Source organism: Arachis ipaensis, chromosome B6, assembly GCF_059453495.1.
Source record: "Arachis ipaensis isolate K30076 ecotype BB chromosome B6, ASM5945349v1, whole genome shotgun sequence".
In the NCBI taxonomy this organism is placed as follows: domain Eukaryota; kingdom Viridiplantae; phylum Streptophyta; class Magnoliopsida; order Fabales; family Fabaceae; genus Arachis; species Arachis ipaensis.
Genome location: NC_142441.1, coordinates 35,890,055 through 35,912,838, shown reverse-complemented (window position 1 = coordinate 35,912,838; position 22,784 = coordinate 35,890,055).

Here is a 22,784-nt window from a genome sequence, read left to right as displayed (position 1 = left end):
CTTCTTCTTCTTCGGGTTGCCAACGACCTTCAAATCGTCATCATCAAGCCCCAAATCCTCCTCGTCAAAAGGAGCCTCTGCCTCCACACTTGGGTTCCCCGAGGTGTTCCCAGGAGGGACCTCAACCTTCTCCGACTGACCTTGGTCAGCCCCGTCAACCCGACCACTACCCTCTCCGGCGTCCTCCTGGTCCTGACTCGCTGAAGGAGTCGCTAAAGAGTGCTCGCCAACCTCATCACCATCTTGGATGAGGTTCATCAAGTCAGCCAAAGTTTTCTTCCTGCCAGCCATAGAAACTGTAAGCAAAAAGGGCAAAGGTGTGAGCAATAGGAGAGCAAACATTAAAAATACAAAAAAGTAAAGAACTCACCAACATACGATTGATCGGCCTCTCGGTCCCCCATAACCATACGAGGGTTAAGATTTTTCTCGCCAAAAATTGCCAACAAGATGTCACCGATGTTACAATCTTCTGGGCTCAACCAGTCATAGAATATTTTTATCAAATAATCGGATCCTGCTCCGAAGCTCCAGTAAGTCGGGATCCGCCTTTCCCCCTCGGCAATAAGCCAGAAGGGTTGATGACCCTCGATTGGCCTGACCTTGAAAAAAGTAGACTTAAAACCATGGAAGGAGTCCTCAAAAAGGCCAAAGATCCGGCGACCTTGTTGGGCCCTGAAGGACATATACCTCTTCTTCGCCTTCCCTTGCCGAGAAGGGTTCGTAAGTAGAAAAAGGTAAAAGAAAACGTTCACAGAGGTTGGAAGCTCCAGATATTCACAAACCATCTCGAAACATCGGATGGCAACCCAGCTGTTCGGGTGCAGTTGCGACGGAGCAACATCACAACGGTTCAACAAACCAATAACAAAAAGGAAAAAGGGTAAACGAACCCCCAGGGTTGTGAACATGGGTTCACAAACCCACAATCAGTCGACAACTCAAGGAGCTGCCAGGTTCTTCTGGCAAACACGCTCCTGGTCAGTAGGTACATAAACTTGATAAAACGCTTCCTCAGAGCCACCTCCACACAAGAGCCCAGATTGGCGCAGATCCTGGAGGTTCTCCTTGGAGACCTTGGAAGGGGTGTCCTTCACGTCGAAGGAAACCCAAGCGTAATGATCAATGAAATCGGCTAGCGGCCGCTGAGCCTAATTCGGGAGAACGAGGCGCTCGGCCATACCTACAGCAGGGGCACCACTTAGTCAAAACGGGAGGTTGCGAACCCGTAAAGCAGTAAAACAAGCTACAACCAAAATCACCTCCTAAGACACCATGATAAACCACTATTTTATGGTTTATCTTGTGTTTAATTGAGTGGTTTCATCAGATCTTTACCTACTTATTCATATGATTTGTATGATTTTACAATCCCTTCCTAGTTTTGTTTTATGGGTGAAAACTTGCTTCCTAGAGAGCTTTAATTAGTATATTTTAATTCTACTTTATACCATTCGATGTCGTGATCCGTGTGTTAAGTGTTTCAGGATTTATAGGGTAGGAATGGCTTAGAGAATGGAGAGGAAGCTTGCAAAAATAGAAGGAAAATAAGAAACCAAGGAGATAACCAACGAGCATCGACACGCACGCATGGCTCACGCGAGCGCGCGATATGCAGAAATTCGCAGCGACGCGTGCGCGTGCCTGACGCGTACGCATGGATTGGAGTCTGCACAAGGACGCGTGCGCGTAACTGACGCGAACGAGTGACACGCCAAAAAGACCAGCGATGCGCATGTGTGACTGATGCGTATGCGTGACTTGCGCGATCTGCAGAAATAACAGGAAACTCTGGGGGCGATTTCGGGCCGAGTTTTGACCCATTTTTCAACCCAGAAACATAATAGAGCCAGGAAACATGCAGAGACTCAACACACATTCACACATTCTCATTAGCATAGTTTTAGGTTTTTAGATCTGAATCTAAAGAGAAATCACTCTTCCTCTAGGTTTTCTTTACATTCATAGATTATTAGTTTTATGCTTTTGCTTTTGGATATTGAAGAGTCATCACCTCCGTTGAAGATATTATTCTAGTTTATTTTCTTACTCTTTTATTTATTCTTAATTCTTGTTTAAAGTTACAATTGGATTATTTTTATGGATTGTTAATGCAAATGATTACTTTTACTTTTAATTAATTTTGAATCTCTATTTTATTTAAATTATCATGTCTTTTTTTATTCCAAACTCCCAATAATGAAGATGGTATCCATGTCAATAGAGTAGATTCCCTACTTGACATGGGGGTTGATTAAGAGGAGACACTTGAGTTGGAATGCTCAAGTGGTTAGTTAAATTGGAAGTTGTTGGCTAATTCTGTATTTACTAACGCTAGACCTTCCCAAGGGAGAAGACTAGGATTTGCGAATAAGAGTTAGCTCAATCAATTGACTTTCCTTTATTTAGTAAGGGTTAACTAAGTGAAAATAGCAACCTCTGTATACTACACTTGAGAGAATTCTAACAAGGATAGAACTTCTAATTAATCATTCCCCCAGTCAAAGCTTTTTATTTTGAATAATATAAATTTCTTTTTATTTTCATTGCACTTAATTACAATTATTTATTTTCTGTTATTCAAACTCCAATTTCTCGGAAAACTCCTAATTAATAAATTAGCACCCTTTCTAGCAACTCGTTGGGAGACGACCTGGGACTCATACTCCCAGTATTTTTATTCTAAACTTTTGTGACAACCTTTCTAAATTGATGAGGCGGATTTTTGTTGGTTAAGAGCTATACTCGCAACGCTGTTCTTATATTATAATCTCTTAATTGGTCTAATTTCTGCCACGCACCAATTTTTGGCGCCGTTGCCAGGGAGTTACAATTGTGTGCTGAATTATTAATTAGTGTACATATTTTTATTTTTATTTGCATATTTTATTTTATTTTATTACCATGAGCTGTATGTTTCTTTCATTGAATGACGCGTTCACTGCCTAATCCGAGCTTAGCTGCATTTGATCCTGAAATTGAAAGAACTCTTTCACGTATTAGGCGAGCTCGGCGTCGGTTAGCCTCTGAGGGTGGTGAAGTGATCGTTATCGATTCACCAGTCTTATCTGAGGGCGAATCTGAATCGCCATCTGAGGAAGAAACAAGCTCCTTTACTACTGATTTAGTTGATTCACGTGCAGATAACATGGCAGCACCTAGGAGGATTACTCTCCAAGAAGCTGGAGCTCCAGATTTTACACTGCAGCCATATCAAGTGCATCATCCAACTATGGCTGCAGATTTTAAGCTGAAGACTGCACTAATCAACTTGATGCCTAAGTTTCATGGCTTACCTGCTCAGGAGCCTATCATGCACCTAAGGGATTTTCAGACATCCTGTTCGACTGTAAGGCGTCATGGTGCAAATAAAACTTCTATTCTATTAACCGCCTTCCCGTTTTCTCTTGAGGAAAAGGTGAGGGAGTGGTACTACTCCCAATCTGAAGCAACTGTCACCAACTAGGATACGCTCAGGAGAGAATTCTCGGAAAAATACTTTCTAGTTGAAGTTACAGATAGATTGAGAAAAGAGATCTCCTGCATTGTTCAAGGAGAATTAGAGACTCTTTATGAGTACTGGGAGCGTTTTAAAAACCTTCTGGACGCATGCCCCATCACATGATTGACAGGTTAGTGTTAATCAGCTACTTCACTCAAGGCATGAAGCCTCGGGATAAAACTACATTAGATGGTGCTAGTAATGGTTCTCTGAAAAAGTATAAGACCGCAGATGAAGCATGGTAACTGATCAGCGACTTAGCCGAGTCCACTAAGAATCACAGGCACATGAGCAACCACTCAAAGACTATTGCAGAGGTTTCCTTTAGCAGTGAGACTACTGCTCTTACACAGAGTATATGTGAAATGACCAACCTACTGAAGCAGATGCAGTTGAATCAACAACAAACTCAGCATTTCCCACGACAACAAAGCCAACAGTTAGTTCCCCAAAGAGTATGTGGAATCTGTGCTGATTATAGTCATTATACTGTTGATGCCCGCAACTCCAACAAAAAGACAACACTGTGGCAGCTACTCATAACTTCTATGACCGCCCAAATCAAGGATACAATCAACAAGGCGGCAACTACAACCAAGGTGGAAACTATAACCAAGGATGGTTGGAGGGACAACTATAACAGAGAAGGCAGAGACAACCAAGGAAATTAGAGGTGGAATAACAACAACAGACAGCAAAATTAGAACCAACCTTACAGAGCACCTCAACTGAGGCAATCACAAGGACCCCAACACAACCAACAACAGGCCCCTCAAATCACTTATCCCCCTTCCTCATCAAATGACGAGATGCTTCGTTCTCTTGCACAAGGACAACAAGACATGCAGACTACACTGAACTCTACTCTAAATGGTCTGAGTGCCACTTTACAAGCTCTCGTCTCCCGAATAGATTCATTACATGCTTCCACCAACCAGCCTTCAAGCTCCAGTGGAATTCCTTCTCAACCCTTACCTAACCCCAAGGGTGGCATCAATGCTATCACTTTGAGGTCTGGAACCACACTGCCAGAGAGGAATTAGGAGGAGCCAAGCCCATAAGAACACGCCCTAGTTGAGGACTTGTTTGAAGTGGAAGAAGCTAAAGAGGAAGAAGAAGTACAAGACAAGGTTGAAGAAGAAGTAGCTCAGCCAAGGAATGGAGCACCAAAGGATGCAGAGGCTGCGAATGGCGCCATCCCTATCCCATTTCCACACCTTGCAAGGAAGTCCAGAAAGCAGATGGAACTTGATCCCAAAATGGTAGAAATTTTTCAAAAAGGTTGAGGTAACTGTTCCCCTTTTTTATGTTATTCAACAAGTATCTAAATATGCAAAGTTTCTAAAAGATTTATGCATACATAAAGACAAAATTAATGAATTAGAAACTATTCCTTTAGGTAGTTCTATATCTGCTTTAATGGGAGGTATACCTGAAAAATGTAGTGATCCAGGTCCATGCATGGTTAACTGTACCATCGGAGGTGTAATATTTTTTGACTGCATGTGTGATTTAGGAGCATGTGTTAGTATAATGCCATTGTCTATATATGATGCTTTGAGGCTTCCTCCCTTAAAAAGGTCGGCAGCCCGTTTTGTGTTAGCAGATAAAAGCATTATTATAGTAGTTGGAATTGCTGAAGATGTATTAGTGAGCATTAAAGGGCTCACATTTCCCATTGACTTCTATATCCTGGAAATGCCCCCTAATGACTCAGGAAGACCATCATCAATCCTGCTTGGAAGACCATTCCTAAAGACTTCAAAGTTCAAGCTGGATGCATTCTCAGGAACTTACTTCTTTGAGATAGATGGCAGAGCAGTGAGTTTCAGTTTAAATGAAGCTATGAAGCACCCTCCGGAAGATCATTCTATCTTCCAGTGCAACATCATTGATGAAACTGTAGCTGAAGTTAACCAAGAAGAAGTAGAAGAGAAGCACAGGAGCAAGGTCCAAGTGTGGGGACACCCTCTGAACATAATGAAGATACCTTGCCATTATCACTAGTTCCAGATAATCCAGAGCCTAGCTATGAGCAGAAATTGGAATTGAAGCCCCTTCCTCCCCACCTCAAGTATGCTTACCTTGAGGATAATTAGAAATTCCCAATTATCATTGCAAGGGAACTCACTTCCCAACAGGAGGAGTAACTGCTTAGTGTGCTGAGAAAACACAAGAAAGCAATTGGATGGAGCTTGGCGGATATAGTAGGCATCAGCCCTCAAGTTTGTGAGCATAGAATATACTTAGAAGAGGGGGCAAAGCCTGTCCGTCAATCCCAAAGAAGATTGAATCCCACCATCTTAGAAGTTATCAAGAAAGAAGTGACCAGGCTACTTGAAGCGGATATCATTTATCCCATCTCAGACAGCGAATGGGTCAGTCCAGTACAAGTGGTGTCCAAGAAGTCTGGAGTCACAACAGTAAGGATTGAGCTTGGAGAACTCCTAACAACTAGAGTGCAGAATTTATGGAGGGCTTGCATTGATTATAGGCATCTCAACCAAGCTACTCGCAAGGATCACTACCCCTTGCCATTTATTGATCAGATGCTTGATCACCTGTCAGGTAAATCCCATTACTGCTTTTTAGATGGTTGTACAGGCTATTTCCAAATTCATATATCTCCTGAAGATCAGGAGAAGAGTACTTTTACATGTCCCTTTAGAACATATGTATATAAGAGGATGCCTTTTGGCTTATGTAATGCACCGGCTACTTTCCAAAGATGCATGATGAGTATCTTTTCAGATCTTATTGAGAACTGTATGGAAGTATTCATAGATGATTTTAGTGTTTATGGTGATTCCTTTAACCTTTGCTTGGATAGTCTAGCTAGGGTATTAGACAGGTGTGTTAGTTCAAATCTTGTATTGAATTTTGAAAAATGTCACTTATGGTAAAACAAGGGATTGTTCTAGGACATGTTGTTTCTAATACTGATATTTCTGTAGATCCAGCAAAGGTAGATGTCATTTCTAGTTTACCTTATCCCTCCTCTGTGAGGGAAGTCCGTTCGTTTCTTGGCCATGCAGATTTCTACAGGAGATTCATTAAGGACTTCAGTAAGGTAGCATTACCTTTATCCAGACTGCTGCAGAAAGATATTGAGTTCGAGTTCAGTGAGGATTGCATGCAAGCGTTTGATAAGCTGAAGATCGCCCTGACTCAAGCTCCGATTGTGAGAGGACTAGATTTGGAGCCGGCCTTTTGAGATTATGTGTGATGCCTCCAACCATGCGGTAGGAGCGGCACTGGCTCAGCGCGAAGGTAAGGATCCTTTCGTAATTGCTTATGCGTCTAAGACCTTAGATGTCGCTCAGTCTAATTACACTACTACTGAAAAAGAGCTTCTTGCTATTGTTTTTGCTCTGGATAAATTTCGAGCCTATTTACTTGGTACTAAGGTAGTAGTGTACTCAGACCATACAACTCTAAAATATTTATTAGCTAAAAAAGAGTCTAAACCAAGGCTAATACGTTAGATACTGCTGCTGCAAGAATTTGATTTAGAAATTAAGGATAGGAGTGGTAACCAGAATTTAGTGGCAGACCACTTGAGTTGCCTTGAGCACATTAAGGATGACTCCACTCCTATTAATGATAATTTTCCATTTGATAGCTTGCATGTAGTATCTGAAGTGGTTCCTTGGTATGCACCTGTAGCTAATTATCTAGTTAGCCATACTTTTCCTCCCAATTTTACTAAGCATCAAAGGGATAAGCTGAAAAGCGAGTCTAAATATTATATATGGGATGACCCATACTTATAGAGGTGTGGTGATGACCAGGTAATTAGAAAGTGTGTACCCCAATCAGAATTTCAGTCTATTTTAGAGGCATGCCACTCTTCTGAGAGTAGAGGACATTTTTGCCCTCAAAGAACAGCTAGAAAAATTTTAGACTATGGATTTTGGTGGCCTACTCTTTTTAAAGATGCTGCTGCTTTTTGTAAATCTTGTTTCCCATGCCAAAAGTTTGGTAATATATCCAAGAGGGATGAGATGCCTCAACAGATTATGCTATTCTGTGAAATTTTTTATATTTGGGGTATTGACATTATGGGTCCATTTCCAAACTCTAGTGGTTACCTTTATTTACTGTTAGCTGTAGATTATGTCTCTAAATGGGTGGAAGCAATTTCTACCCGTACTGATGATGCTAACACTGTTGTTTTCTTTGTTAGAAATCATATTATCTGTCGCTTTGGATCACCACGAGCAATCGTGAGTGATCAAGGCACTCACTTTTGTAACAGGAGATTAACAGGATTACTGAAGAAGCATGGGATTGTTCACAAAGTAGCAACAGCTTATCATCCCCAGATTAGTGGGCAAGCAGAAGTATCTAATAGAGAAATAAAGAGAATTCTGGAGAAGATAGTAAAAGTTCATAGGAAGGACTGGAGTGCCAGGCTACAAGATGCGCTCTAGGCATATCGAACAGCATACAAGACACCCATTGGGATGAGCCCCTTCCGCTTAGTGTATGGAAAGGATTGCCACCTTCCAGTAGAGGCGGAACACAAGACTTTCTGGGCTGTGAGGGAGTGCAACATGAATTTTGAGGAAGCTGGTGCTTAAACGAAGCTGCAACTAGCAGAATTGGAAAACCTTCGCCTAGAAGCATATGACAACTCTAGGCGATAAAAAGAGAAGATGAAGGTTGTCCATGACAAGCACATAAAAAGAAGAGAATTCAGACCAGGGGAGTTAGTTCTTCTTTATAACTCCAGACTGAGGCTCATGCCAGGCAAGTTGAGATCAAGATGGGAAGGTCCCTACAGAGTAGAAAAGGCAGAGCCAAACGGAGTTTTTCACCTGTGTCATCCTTCTAGCTCTAAATTCATTAAGGTCAATGGACATCGCCTAAAGCTTTATCATGGAGAGAAGATGAAGGATCACAAAGAACTAGAGGTTTTCCTCTTGGAAGACCCCCAACAGAAGCAGAATGAGCCTGAAGACCGTCCAACTTAAGGATGTAAAAGCAAAATGAAAGGTGGGAGACAACCCACCATGGCATGATCGTTCCGTCTCAGTCTTAGTTTTGTTTTATTTTATTTTACTTTATTTTCCTTAAGTGAATCTTCTCATAATCTCTGTATATAGTCTACATTTACATTTGCATTCTGCATAAAAAAAATGCACGTGACGTGCAAGCGTCACTGACGCGTCCGCGTCATATGTGCATTCGAAACAAGGAAGAAAAGTAGCAGAGAGTCACGCGAGAGCGTGGCTAGAGGCGTGCCTTAGGCACAAACACGCCCACGTGAACGCGTCCCTGACGCGTCCGCATCACTTGAAAAATCAGCCTCCACACGTGCGCCAGTGCGCGTCACCTACGCGCACGCGTGACCCTGCAAAATCGACGTAAAAGGGTATATGGCAGAGAGTTATGATGGAGTGGGGCTGGAATGGTGGTGGAAGCACAAGCCCTATCACGCGTATGCGTCACCCATGCGTACGCTTCATTTTTCAAAATTAGGCCATTCACGCGTGCGCGTCACCCACGCGCACGCGTCATCCAAAATTTTGGCAATGTACGTATAAAACAGAGAGTTGTGCGTGCGCGAGGCTACACTCGCGCCAATATCACAAATCAAGTCACGCGTGCGCGTCACTCACATGTATGCGTCACTTGAAAATAGCACCAACCACGCGAACACGTGCTCCACGCGTCCGCGTCGCATGTGACGCATAGTTTAACTTGACCTGCGCCAGAATTCCTATCTTTTCTTCCCCAATCCTAATTTTTTCTTCTCCCTTCTTATTTCTTTCTTCCTCCTTCTTTCTTCTTTATTCCTTCTCACTTTTTACTCTCTCCCCCCTTCTTTTTCACATTCATTATCAAGATTCTTTTCTTTTCTTCTTTCCTTTTTACTTTTTCATTGTTACTTTTATTTATGTTTTCTTCTTCTTTTCTTTTTTTACTTTCACTATCTATGTTTTCTTTGTCTTTCTTTTTCTTTTTACATCCTTTTAATTGGTGTTAGAAATTTATTTGGGTGATTGTTTTCTTCTATAATTGCTTGTGAATTATTAAAGAATTGCTTAACAATTAATATTACTTCTTAAGGGTTGCTTGCATGTTCAAATCTAATACTTTCAATAACATATTTACCATGTATGCTAAGTGTTTGTGAAAAAGCCCGTATGGCATTGTGCATTTTACTTATCCTATTCTTCTACTCTAATGCCTGTTTTTCACAAAACTCCTTAAATATTTTATTAAATGAATATTATTGTCAAAACAAAATGTGATGGCTAGTTTGTTATGAGTGATAATACATTTAAGTAATTAATGCTTGATCTATGCTTCTCATGCCTTTGCCAGCATGCCAATAGACATCTTGCATCTACTTGCCACCACATGCACTTGCTATATTTCCATTGATGAACTTCTGACATGTAGTCGCGACCATGTGTTAACGACATCCTTCTTTACCGTGCATTAATTATCACTTGTACCATCCTTTTCCTTGCTCAAACCCTTAACTTTATAAGTTACTTTCCTTTTCCTTTTTCAAGATGGCCACCAAGAAAGGTAAAGAGAAAGCTACTCCCAAACCACCAGCAAGGAAAGGAACAAAAAGAGCACTAGCTGCGGAACCTTCTTCAACAGCAGTAAAGCCCTCAACAAAGAGAATCAAGAGGATCATCAAGGTCGATGAAAAAGAGAAAGCCTTTCCAGCAAAGGACACTGCGCGGTTCACTAACTGCTACTGTGAGCAGATGTTCCCCATCCTAGTTGAGAGGAACTACAATAATGAGTACCTACTAATTCTCCCGAACCACATTGTTGATTTTGTTGATCCCCGAATTGAATGGAGACAATGGGGATTCCTACGGAGAAAGTCACGGCAGGTTAATCTTTCATGGGTAGCCGAATTCTACTCAAACTTTCACATGCCAACCCTGCAGTCTGTCTATATCCGTCAGAAACAAGTCCCGATAACTGAAGAAGCCATTCAGCGAGCTTTAGATCTTCCCCCTGCTCCAGAAGGATTGGACGCATTCCAAGAAGCCTCTTTCAAGCGCTAAACATACCAATTTGACTGGGACGCCGTTCTCAGAGTTATAGCACAACCTGGCAGCAGATGGATCTATGGATACCATCGATCCCACCCTAAGGAAATATTGGCTTCAGTACTCACCTTAGAGGCTCGAGTATGGGCACAGATTATGTCTCATTACGTCTTTTCGAGCACTCACGAGTCCTCCTTCACTGCAGACATGGCTGTTTACTCTGGTGTGTCCTTACAGACCAGCCTCTCAATTTACCAAGACACATCCAGAATGCTATGGGAGACGTACAGATTGTGGGCAACCTACCTTTTGCCGCCTTGGTTTCAAATCTAGTCTCAGTAGCCGGAGTCTCCTACAGAGCTAGGGACACCAAGACCATGATTCCACATGATGATCAGATCGTCCCTAACGGGAAGTACATCAGACCTCCAGCAGCCACTATCAACCGAAGCACAGAACCAGTGGAAGATATCCCTTCTCCTTCCACATCATAAGAACCTTCAACAAACTAGCTACTCCATCAGATACTTGAGAGGTTAGACTGGCTAGATTGGCAAGAAAAGCAAAGAGAGCGCCGCAACAAGCGCCGATTTACATACCTCAAGGAGCTGCTTGTTTGTAACCACCCACCTGTAGAAGACCCAGACACTCTGGACTCTACTTCATTTACCAGCACAGGGAGCCATGACAGTCCCAATTGTGGAGATGCTGCTACCAGCCACTCTTTGTTCCTGACTGATGGCACCGAGGACAGTGCCAAGCTTTAAGTGTGGGGAGGTCGGTCAGTACCTGACTTCCGGAGGTAATTTCTCTTTCTTAGCACCAATAAATTATATATTTTTTTCTTTTGTTTAGGATAGGATAAATTGCATAGTAATAAGTGTTTGCATGCATGTTCTATTTGGTTGAAAAATAATAAGTTTCTTTTTAAGTCCCGATTTTTGAAAAATTTCACTAGTTTAAATCAGAAGTTTTTGTGTTAAACTTGTTTGAAGATTGTATTTGGAACATAAATGATAGCTAAAGAACACACAACCCGTGAGAATTGAGCCTAATTACATGGTTACATTATTTAACCATAATATTTTATTCTTGTGTGTTTGCTTCTCTATGATTGTAATCTATATTTTGTTCCATCCTATATGTCCAATGTTTAATGTGTTATATGCATGCATATGATTGAGGCCATTATTTGATTATTAACTCACTCATTTCAAATAGCCTACCCTTCCATTCACCTTTGTTAGTCACTTTGAGCCTTTTAAATCACATTTGTTCTATATTTTACCACATCACTAGCTTTAAGCAAAAAAATAAGTAATACCCCAAATTGAATCTTTGGTTAGCTTAAGATAGAGATTGTGTGTCAATTAAGTGTGAAAAAACTGTGGGAACATGGGTTAACAAGGGAATGTGTTATGTTTTTACAATTGATAAAATATAGGGAATTTAGGTACCTACTCATGTGAGTCCAGAAAAAAATTATAAATCCATGTGCATTGATAATGCTATGTTTACTTTTATAAAAAAAACCAAAAATATTCAAGTAATTAAGTAAATAAATAAATGAATAAGGGGACAAAATTACCCCAATGTTAAGTTAATGAAAAAGGTCAATGCATATGTGATACAAATTAAAAGAAGAGTTGATGCATGAGTATGTGATACAAAAGTGGAAAAATTTTGGGTAACTAGGCATGAATTTAAAAGTATATAGTGTATGTATAGGTAAGAGCTTAGGTTAATCAAGGATTCAATTTATAGCTCACTTAGCCATATATATATACTCTCACCTTTACCTTAGCCCCATTACAACCTTGAAAAGACCTCATGATGTTTGCATTGGTACATTAAATACATGTTGATTGGTTAGGTGAAGAACAAAGTTTAGAAAGCATGACTAGAGAAGAGTAGAGTGATTACCCTATACACTTGAGTGATTATTAGAGTGTACATATACTATCGGTGAGGGTTTAATACTTGATTCTATGTTCCCTGCTTTCATGAGCTGTCTTCTTACAAGTTTACTTGTTTTTACTGTATGAATTTTAATTAGTGATATTTGATTTATATTTGTCTTGAAGAACTTATTTACTTTTAACCAAGTAGGCAAAATCATTTTAGCATATAGTTGCATTCACATACATAGGTTGCATTGCATTGCATGAGTCTTACTTTCCCTTATTTAGTCTTTTAATCTCCTTGAGCTAAGCATGAGGACATGCTAATGTTTAAGTGTGGGGAGGTTGATAAACCACTATTTTATGGTTTATCTTGTGTTTAATTGAGTGGTTTCATCAAGTCTTTACTTACTTATTCATATGATTTGCATGATTTTACAATCCCTTCCTAGTTTTATTTTATGGTTGAAAACTTGCTTCCTAGAGATCTTTAATTAGTATATTTTAATTCTCCTTTATACCATTCGATGCCATGATCCGTGTGTTACGTGTTTCAGGCTTTATAGGGCAGGAATGGTTTAGAGAATGGAGAGGAAGCTTGCAAAAATAGAAGGAACACAAGAAACTAAGGAGATAACCAGCGAGCATCGATGCGCACGCATGGCTCACGCGAGCGCACGATATGGAGAAATTCACAGTGACGCATGCGCATGCCTGATGCGTACGCGTGGATTGGAGTCTACACAAGGATGCGTGCGCGTGACTGACACGAACGCGTGACATGCCAAAAAGACCAGCAACGCACACGTGTGACTGACGCGTACGCGTGACTTGCGCAATCTACAAAAATAACAGAAAATACTGGGGGCGATTTTGGGCCGAGTTTTGACCCAGTTTTCGGCTCAGAAACACAAAATAGAGCCAGGAAACATGCAGAGACTCAACACACATTCACACATTCTCATTAGCATAATTTTAGGTTTTTAGATCTGAATCTAAAGAGAAATCACTCTTCCTCTAGGTTTTCTTTACATTCATAGATTATTAGTTTTATGCTTTTGCTTTTGGCTATTGAAGAGTCATCACCTCCGTTGAAGATATTATTCTAGTTTGTTTTCTTACTATTTTATTTATTCCATATTCTTAATTCTTGTTTAAAGTTACAATTGGATTATTTTCATGGATTGTTAATGCAAAGGATTACTTTTACTTTTAATTAATTTTGAATCTCTATTTTATTTAAATTATCATGTCTCTTTTCTATTCCAAATTTCCAATAACGAAGATGGTATCCATGTCAATAGAGTAGATTCCCTACTTGACATGGGGTTTGATTAAGAGGAGACACTTGAGTTGGAATGCTCAAGTGGTTAGTTAAATTGGAAGTTGTTGGCTAATTCTGTATTTACTAATGCTAGACCTTCCCAAGGGAGAGGACTAGGATTTGCGAATAAGAGTTAGCTCAATCACTTGACTTTCCTTTATTTAGTAAAGGTTAACTAAGTGAAAATAGCAACCTCTTTATACTACACTTGAGAGAACTCTAACAAGGATAGAACTTCCAATTAATCATTCCCCCAGTCAAGGCTTTTTATTTTGAATAATATAAATTCCTTTTAATTTTCATTGCACTTAATTACAATTGTTTATTTTATGTTATTCAAACGCCAATTTCTCGGAAAACTCCTTATTAATAAATTAGCACCCTTTCTAGCAACTCGTTGGGAGACGACCTGGACTCATACTCCCAGTATTTTTATTCTAAACTTTTGTGACAACCTTTCTAAATTGATGAGGCAGATTTTTGCTGGTTAAGAGCTATACTCGCAACGCTGTTCTTATATTATAATCTCTTAATTAGTCTAATTTCTGCCACGCATCACACCCCTATGCTAACCCAGAACTTAAGCCAAACCCAGAAAAATCAAGCGGCGCCCCCTCTAAAGGAAGAAGCGGCGAAAAAGCAAAAAGAAACCCAGGCATGCACAAAAAATGCACAAAGGCACCAAGGGAAACCAGAAAAAAAAAAAAGAAAACTATAACAACATACCAGGGAAAGGCTGAATCTGGAAAAGTTGAAGGAGAAATCCAAAAGAACAAAGCAGCAGCAAGAGCGGGAATGAAAATGGAAGCAACGGAAGTTTGAGAAAATAGAGGAAGAAGAAAAGAAAATAGAGTTATGAGGGATTTGAAAGATAAAAAGAAGGCAAAAAGCGTAACTACCTGGAGAAGCGCCAAAAGACAGGGGCACATTCGTCATTTCGCGCGAATTTCAAAATCACGAAATGATGAGCATTTAATGCCCAGCGTAGAAGCCAAGGAGGCAGCACCAGGGAGAAGCGAGATGACCACGCATGGAAAATACGAACGGCATCAACGAGCTCCCGAGGAGAGGGACACATCCCGACTCGGCGAGTAGATCAAACGCGCCCAGCCACGAGCTTTTCACCCCAAAACTGGCGCGTTTGGGGGCACTGTTACAGACTCGCACGATCTAGCCCAACAACCTGGCGGGTCGGGAACACCACCCCGACCCGAAGCCCGAACTATTCTCCATAATGGGAAACCCAGCGGGTCGGTCCCCCGCACCCGGCCCAAAGGACTCACAACCACGCCTAGCAAACCGGTCGGGTCGTCATCTTCGGGACAACACCCGAAGTCCCGATTCGAACTCCGAAAACGACCTGCTCTCCCCCCCCCCCCACGTGGACAGGGATAGCTCACAAGCACCCTGGCTAGTGGGCTAGGTCATTTATGGACCCGCCCAGCACAATATATAAAGGGAGAGGTCAGCTCTCCCCCCATGGTACACATCACCTTACCTAACTTGGCTGTCATTTCGTACAGACACTGACTTGATCGTCGGAGTGTCCTTGCAGGTGGCCACCCCCTTTCGTCCGTTCTACCACCGCTTTCGCCGGCCTCCAACTCTAGACCAGGAACCCGCTTCAAGCTACTTCAGGGTGTCGCCTTCTCATCTCTTCACCATCACCCGACCCGTCGAGTACCCGAGATCCTCAGGTGACGAACAACATGTTTAAAAATGTTACAAGCTTATTTTATTACTAAATGAAATACGTGCAAATTTTTTTGTTACTGATATCATTAACACTGCGAGATAGGTAATAAAATAATGATTTAGTTAACATATGTTCTAAGTGAAATATGTTTGGTTAGTATATTTTTAAAATATTTTTTTAATATTGTAGAATTCAAAATTATATTTTTATTCAATTATAATTTTAGTTATTTAATTTTTATTAAGTTAATATTAATTGTTATAAGTATCAAATATAAAATAAATTACTATCTTAAAATAATTAGATGTATTCATGATAAAAAGATATTGTTTAACAAAAATAACAGTAATAAGTCTTGGTGATATTAAAAATTAAATATGAGATACAACTAAAAAAACAATTAAAGCATATAAAATAGGAGTATGATTGAATTTGGCTTTGAAAATGGGAATACGATTGAAAAAGAGGATAATTGGATATATAAGAATACAAATGATTTTTTAAATTAAAATCTTTATATCTCTTGTCAATTATGGTCGAATTTACTCTTTTTTATATTCTTTTTTATTATCATACAAAAAATGTACAGCAAAAAAAAAGTAAAAAATATACTAGAAAAAAATTATCATATTTTTATGGAATTGAAAAATACACGGGCACAAAAATTTTAGAGAAACTCCAAAAAATTTTGAAAGACGTTGAAGATAAAGAATGTGAAGGAAATTAAAATTAAAAAAATAACAAAAATTAGAACTCAAATTTTACACTATTTAATATTTTAATTTAATTTATAAAAATAAAATAGTAAACATTTTCAGGCAGTGCAAAAAGTTAGTGGCAAGTAGGCAATTAGTAGACGTAGAGAATGAATTAACAACATGAGCAATGATTGAAAGAGGAAATAAAAATGCTGATTTTAAAATTTAAATTTGAGATCATATTTCGATTTTAAAAATATAGCAGAAAATTTTAATTAAACAATAAAGATTTTTTACCTTTAAATAGATGGGAGAGAATGAGAAAGCTGATGGAAGAGAGCTACCAGAGTTGGAAGAACCAGTGAAAATGAGTGGAAAGAGATTTAGAGGAATACAGGCGTTGCCTTTATGTTTTTCACGCAATGTGATTGAGGATTTAGCCCTGATGGGTGATATATAAAAGGAATGGTGAAGGATCGAACACGACATATAATGATTTATTGATGTACTTAATTTTTAATTTATTTAAATATTATATTATTTATTATAAATAATAATTTTTTATTATTTATGAATTGAACATTAATCACGTAAAAAATAAATTTAAATTTAAAATTTAAAATTGACAATTTATTTTAAATTTAAAAATTGACATTATCATCAAATTTAATGTAGGAATAATCCGATAGTAATAGTGTGCGAAACAATATTTTTTGGTGCCAGCAATACTGTCAGAAAAATTCGTTAATAACTAATTGGTTTTTGAGCTGGTAATCCGTCACAAAATCCGAGGTAAATATTTATTGGCGAGATTTATACCATCTGATTGTTTTCGACGGTAGATTTTTTCGTTTTTTGACAGTAAATCCGACGGTACTCAATATTTTTCTTGTAGTAACACCGTATTTTGGATTGAAAATATTTTCATCGTTTTTAACTAAAAAAGATGAAAATGAAAAAATATCATTTTCAATTTTGTACTTTTTTTTGAAAATATTTTTACCGAAAATGATGTGAAATTACTCCACCAAACATATTTTTATATCTTATTTTCGTTAAAAATAAAAATAAAAATGGCCAAACCGATCAATACTTTCATTTTTTATATTTTTAATAAAAACTTTTTTAATTTATAAGTTTAATGTGTTCTCAGGGTATAAAATATGGAATAATCTCTGCATACAAGCGATTAGCGCTTACAAGTCATACAAGTTCTTTATCCTCAAACGCGCGTCTTGTGGCATGTGTGTTTCACGCGCTTCCTTAACAGACTTTTAAATCAATTAACGCGCGAATATATAACTTCCTTTTTTCAAAGAATTTCGTTTCCTTTTTCGAATTTCTTGCCTTCTTTGTTCAATCTCATTCGTACTTTCTCTTTGCCTTTTCATTCCTTGTTTACGTGCATTTCTCTCTGTTTTCTTGCGTTGTTTTTCTCAATTTTCATGGTTTCTGAAATCAAGCTTTGAAATCGTTTTCAAGATAATGGATGATTCAACTTCAGATTGTCAGCTGAACTAGGGCGAAGTGGATTTTTGAATTTGAATCGAATGAAGTTCCTGAGGTGTGATTTAGTTTCAGTTAATTATTGAATCTGAATTTGATGCAGTTAGTCGTTTATGATTGTTTAGCTGAATAATGCGTGAACATTGACTGTGAAATTAATGCGTGAACATTAACTGTGAATTGAATCTAATGTACTAGTTTTGATTAATTTTGTGCTTTTTATACCAGATGTTCGGGTGTAGATCAGAACTATTTGGGTGTATTTTAGGGAAGTTTGGGTGTATTTACAGTTTATGACTTTTCTTATTATTTTAGTTGAGTTGTTATCGTTGGGGTGTAGATCAGGAATATTTGGGTTTATTTTAGTTGAATTGTTATTTTTTTATGATGTGCAGAAACTGTATAGTATATCCTTGTTTTTAACATGGTGCATTTTGCAGCTCCTCTGTGATGTTGATGACCAGTTTGTTCCCAAGGTTGGAATGACTTTTAACACCCTTGAAGATGCTGCAAAATTTTACAAGGATTATGCGAAGGCTGTAGGTTTTTCTACAAGAGTTCGGAGCACAAATAAGAAGGGAAACGAAATTAAGAATCAATTGATTACATGTAGCAGAGAGGGAAAATGGAAATCTAAAATATCTCCGACCGAGAAGACAAATCCCACAGCTAGTTTAAATTGTTCTACAAGAATTTATATACACTCGTTGAAGGATGTTGGTGCTTGGATTATTTCGAAGGTCGTGCTGCATCATTCACATCCTTGCTGTCCAACTCAAGCAAAGATGCTCAACCAGCACAGGGAACTAAGCATGTCCATTCATCGTACAATAGAGAATAACGAGAAAGCCGGTATCAGACCAAGCAAAACTAACCAATCATTCGTTACGGCAGTCAGGGGGTCACCGCAGGTTAAATTTTATCGAAAAAGACGTGAGGAATTACATCACGAGAGAAGTGCAGAATGTTTCGGAACAAGAAGATGCAAAAGAATTTGGCAAATACTTATTAAGAATGAAAGAGAAGAATCAGAATTTCTTTTTCGAACTCGAACTCGAGGATGATCAGTCGATTAAGCTTGCTTTTTGGGCCGATGCAAGGAGCAGAGCTGCCTTTGAGTATTTCGGAGATGTTATTTCATTCGACACCACCTACAATACAAACAGGTAACATGCTGTTCTGGTTTATGATGCTGAATTAATGTTGTTTTATGAATCTGCTGCAGAGGTGTATATTGGAGATTTTTGGGTGTATAAGATCATTATTTGGGTGTATTTTGTTGATTTTAATTCTGTTTTGTCGTAATCTATTTCAGGTATAATCTGGTTTGTGGTTCTTTTGTCGGGGTGAATCACCACGGTCAGTCAACACTTCTTGGATGCGCTTTGATGAAAAACGAAGATATTGAATCATTCAAATGGTTATTTCAATGTTGGCTTCGTTGCATGGGAGGAAATGCTCCGAAAGGGATACTCACCGATCAATGCGCGTCAATGAAAATGGCTATAGAGGCTTGTATGCCTACAACAATTCACCGTTGGTGTATTTGGTACATCACGAAGAAGATTCCAAGCAAATTAAACGACCACAAGGGACACGCAGAAATTGAACAAGAAATGAGCCAAGTTGTTTGGAATTCTCAGAGCAAAGACTCATTTGATAGGAATTGGAATGATTTTCTGTTGAAGTATGGTCTTGTGGACAACAAGTGGCTTTCAGGTAATGATGTTTAAAATCTGCAGCAGAGGTGTAAATTGCATGTTTTTGGGTGTAATATAGTCTGATTTGGGTGTATTATGCAGATCTTTACGAAGACCATCATATATGGGTTCCAATTTATCTGGATCACCACTTCTGGGCCGGGATGAGAAGCACAAAAAGGAGCGAGAGCATGCATTCATTTTTTAACAAGTTCATTACCCGGAACAGCTCACTTATCCAATTTGTCAAACAATACGATAATTACCTCGGAAGCAGGGAGCAAAGAGAGAGAGAATCCGATGCTGCAGATTTTCACACCATCATACGGTGTGCAACAAAATCCTCCATAGAAGCTCAGTTTCAACATGTGTACACTCACCAAAAGTTTAGGGAAGTTCAAGCACAATTCAGAGGGAAGGCAAATTGCATCACAAGATTAACGAAGTTGGAGAACAAGTTTCCAGCTCAATATTCAACAAGTTTGTGGTTACTTATGACTCAGTAGCAGCTCAAGTGAAATGCCAGTGTTTATTATTCGAGTCAAGAGGGATATTGTGCCGTCACGCCCTAAGCGTGTTAAGCTTTGAACGAGTAACCCAAGTGTCACCGAGATATATATTGGAACGATGGAGCAATAAGGTAAAGAGGCAACACACACACATCAAGAGCAGCGATGACAAGCCACTGTTGGAGCCAAGAAGCAAGAGGTTTGATGAATTGGTGTTTCGTTCGTAAAATATTTGTAAATTTGCATCAGAATCTGAGGAGCTGACTGCCATTCTGCACCGTGCCTACGATAACGTCATGGTTGAGATGGAAGAATTGAAAGCCAAAAGAAAGGGGACATGTTCGTTATCTCAAGAAGATGCCAACTTGAAATCCGTTAATGAGCTTCAAAGCCCTCCAAGGGTTCGAACAAGAGGACGTCCAAAAAATAGGCTAGGTTCAAAGTTGGACAAACAGATTGCAAATGCCTCAAAGAAGAAGAAAACGAAAGCTCTAAACGAAGTAAAAGTCATGTTCTTTAAATAGGTGGTGATTGAGTTTAATTTTCTTGTTAATAGTTTTGCTAATATATGAGTTTATTATTTCCAGTTAAACCTTTTTGATGCTGCATTAGTGGTGCAACCAAATTCCAGCCAATATCACGGACATGTTATGAATTATCAGTTCAGGGAACCAGCAGCAGGGTATAGTTTTTTGGGTGTATAGTAACAGGATAGGGGTGTAACGCTCAGTTTTTTGGGTGTATTTCTGAATTTTCTTGTGTTTGACATTTTATATTTATATTTTTCAGATTCTGCTGTTTAATGTTAGAAATTATCGTTTTGTTTAAGTTTTTAGGGTTTAGGGTTAGGATTTATAGTTTTAGGGTTTAGGGTTTATAGTTTATGGTTTAGGCTTTTAGGGTTTAGGGTTTAGGGTTTTAGGGTTTAGGGTTTTAGGTTTTAGGGTTTAGGGTTTTAGGATTTTAGGGTTTAGCGTTTTAGGGTTTAGGGTTTTAGGGTTCCAGCATCAGGGGATAGAATTTGGGTGTATATTGAAATTATTTGCGTGTAAAATTCAACTTTTTTGGTGTAAAAATTAATTTCTTAATATTTTTTGAGATGCTACTGTTTATGTTAGAAATTAGTGTTTTGTTTAGTTTGTATGGTTTAATGTTTAGGGTTTAGGGTTTTAGGGTTTACGGTTTTAGGGTTTAGGAATTTAAGGTTTTAGGATTTAGGGTTTTAGGGTTTTAAGGTTTTAGGGTTTAGGGTTTAAGGTTTTAGGATTCTAGGGCTTAGAGTTTTAGGGTTCCAGCATCAAGGGATAGAATTTTAGATGTATATTGAAATTATTTGGGTGTAAAATTTAACTTTTTGGGTGTATAGTAGGTTTGGGGTTGTTTTCCTTCATTTTTTAGAACCTGTAATATAGAGCTTTTGAATACAGCAGAGACAATTTAATTATGAAAAAAAATTTATAATAAAACTGGATTATATTCGCAAAATTTTACAACAAGTGTTCAAACTATTCCAACAATACATAACACTTATGTTCTGGGACTGGATTACTGCGTGTTGACATATAACGTACTATAAGAATAAGAATAGACGAATGATATTAAAAATCAAATTTTATTGTGCTGAACTTACATTTTAGATGGAGCTAGTGGAACCGTGGGTGTGCTTTCATCAGGTTTCAGGGGTTGTGGAGTGCTGCAGGGTTAGATAAAACGGGACATAAACTTGAATCGGAACTCTAAACAAGAGAAAAATAAAAAGTTAAGAAAGCCAGTTAAAATTCATGATTATAAGGTTGAAATTTAGTTGTAAAACTCACATTGAAAGCGCTTCAGGTTGTGAATGTGTCTCCATCCGCACAACCATCATGTTCTGTTGAGCTGGGTCATTGGCAGATTCTTCTAACAGACTCAACCTGAAATACACCCAAATAAAGTCAAAATACACATGAAGCATTGAAAAGAAACACATGCTTTATTTTTTGAGAACTTACGTAGTTGCAGTTTTTGCTTTTTTTCCTGTCTTTTTTTTCTTGAATAAAACATTAAAGGGCTTTTTTTTCTAAAAAAAACTATATACATAATTAGAAGCAGAAGGTAAAAAAAAAAAGATAAAAGCCACCGATATTAGAAACAGAAATTACATGATATCCGCTGGTTTGTTTATGCTTCTTTGATCTGTTTGTCCCTAAGACAAAGGATCATTCTCACTTCCTAAGTTCACCTCGGGCATTCTAAGCATTGAATAAACATCATTCAGTAAAAATACTATACAGTTAATTCAGGATAACAAGATTTTATCGAATAAAGGTTCTTACGTTTCGGATGAGTCATAGTGACCTTCTGTCGATCGCAGGTCACCTCCCTTCTTCTTGGAAAACCAAAAACAATTATCAGCAACCAAAACATCTTAAAATCGGTAATATACACCCCAAATATAACAAACCCCTATGCAGCAGCTTTTTCCTTGTTTTTCTTCTTTTTTGATTCCCTTAAGAATTCTTCTAATACTTCAGTTCCAATTTCAGAGCTGACAGTGCATGCATAAAAGAACATGTTAACAAAGATAATTTTGATGATAAACGGTAATATAGCTTTACAAAGTATCTTATCCATCATAGGATTGAGTTTGTTCAGGAGACGAATCCTCAACAATGAGCTTTCTCTTTTTGGATTGCGTCCTGAAAAAAAAAGTATGAATCAGAAAAACAAAATAAAATTGATCACAAAATACTATCCAAAGCAGTGCTTACTTTTTGGCTGTAGTCTTAATTTTTTTTCTTTGTTTTTTGTTTTTTAATTGGTGATGATTCTTCACTTCTGAAAGTTAATGAGAAACACTGTGTTAATACATCAAATTTTGAAAATAAACAGAAAAGAAAGCAATGATAATTTCAGAATCTTACTCATCATTCAATTCAATTTC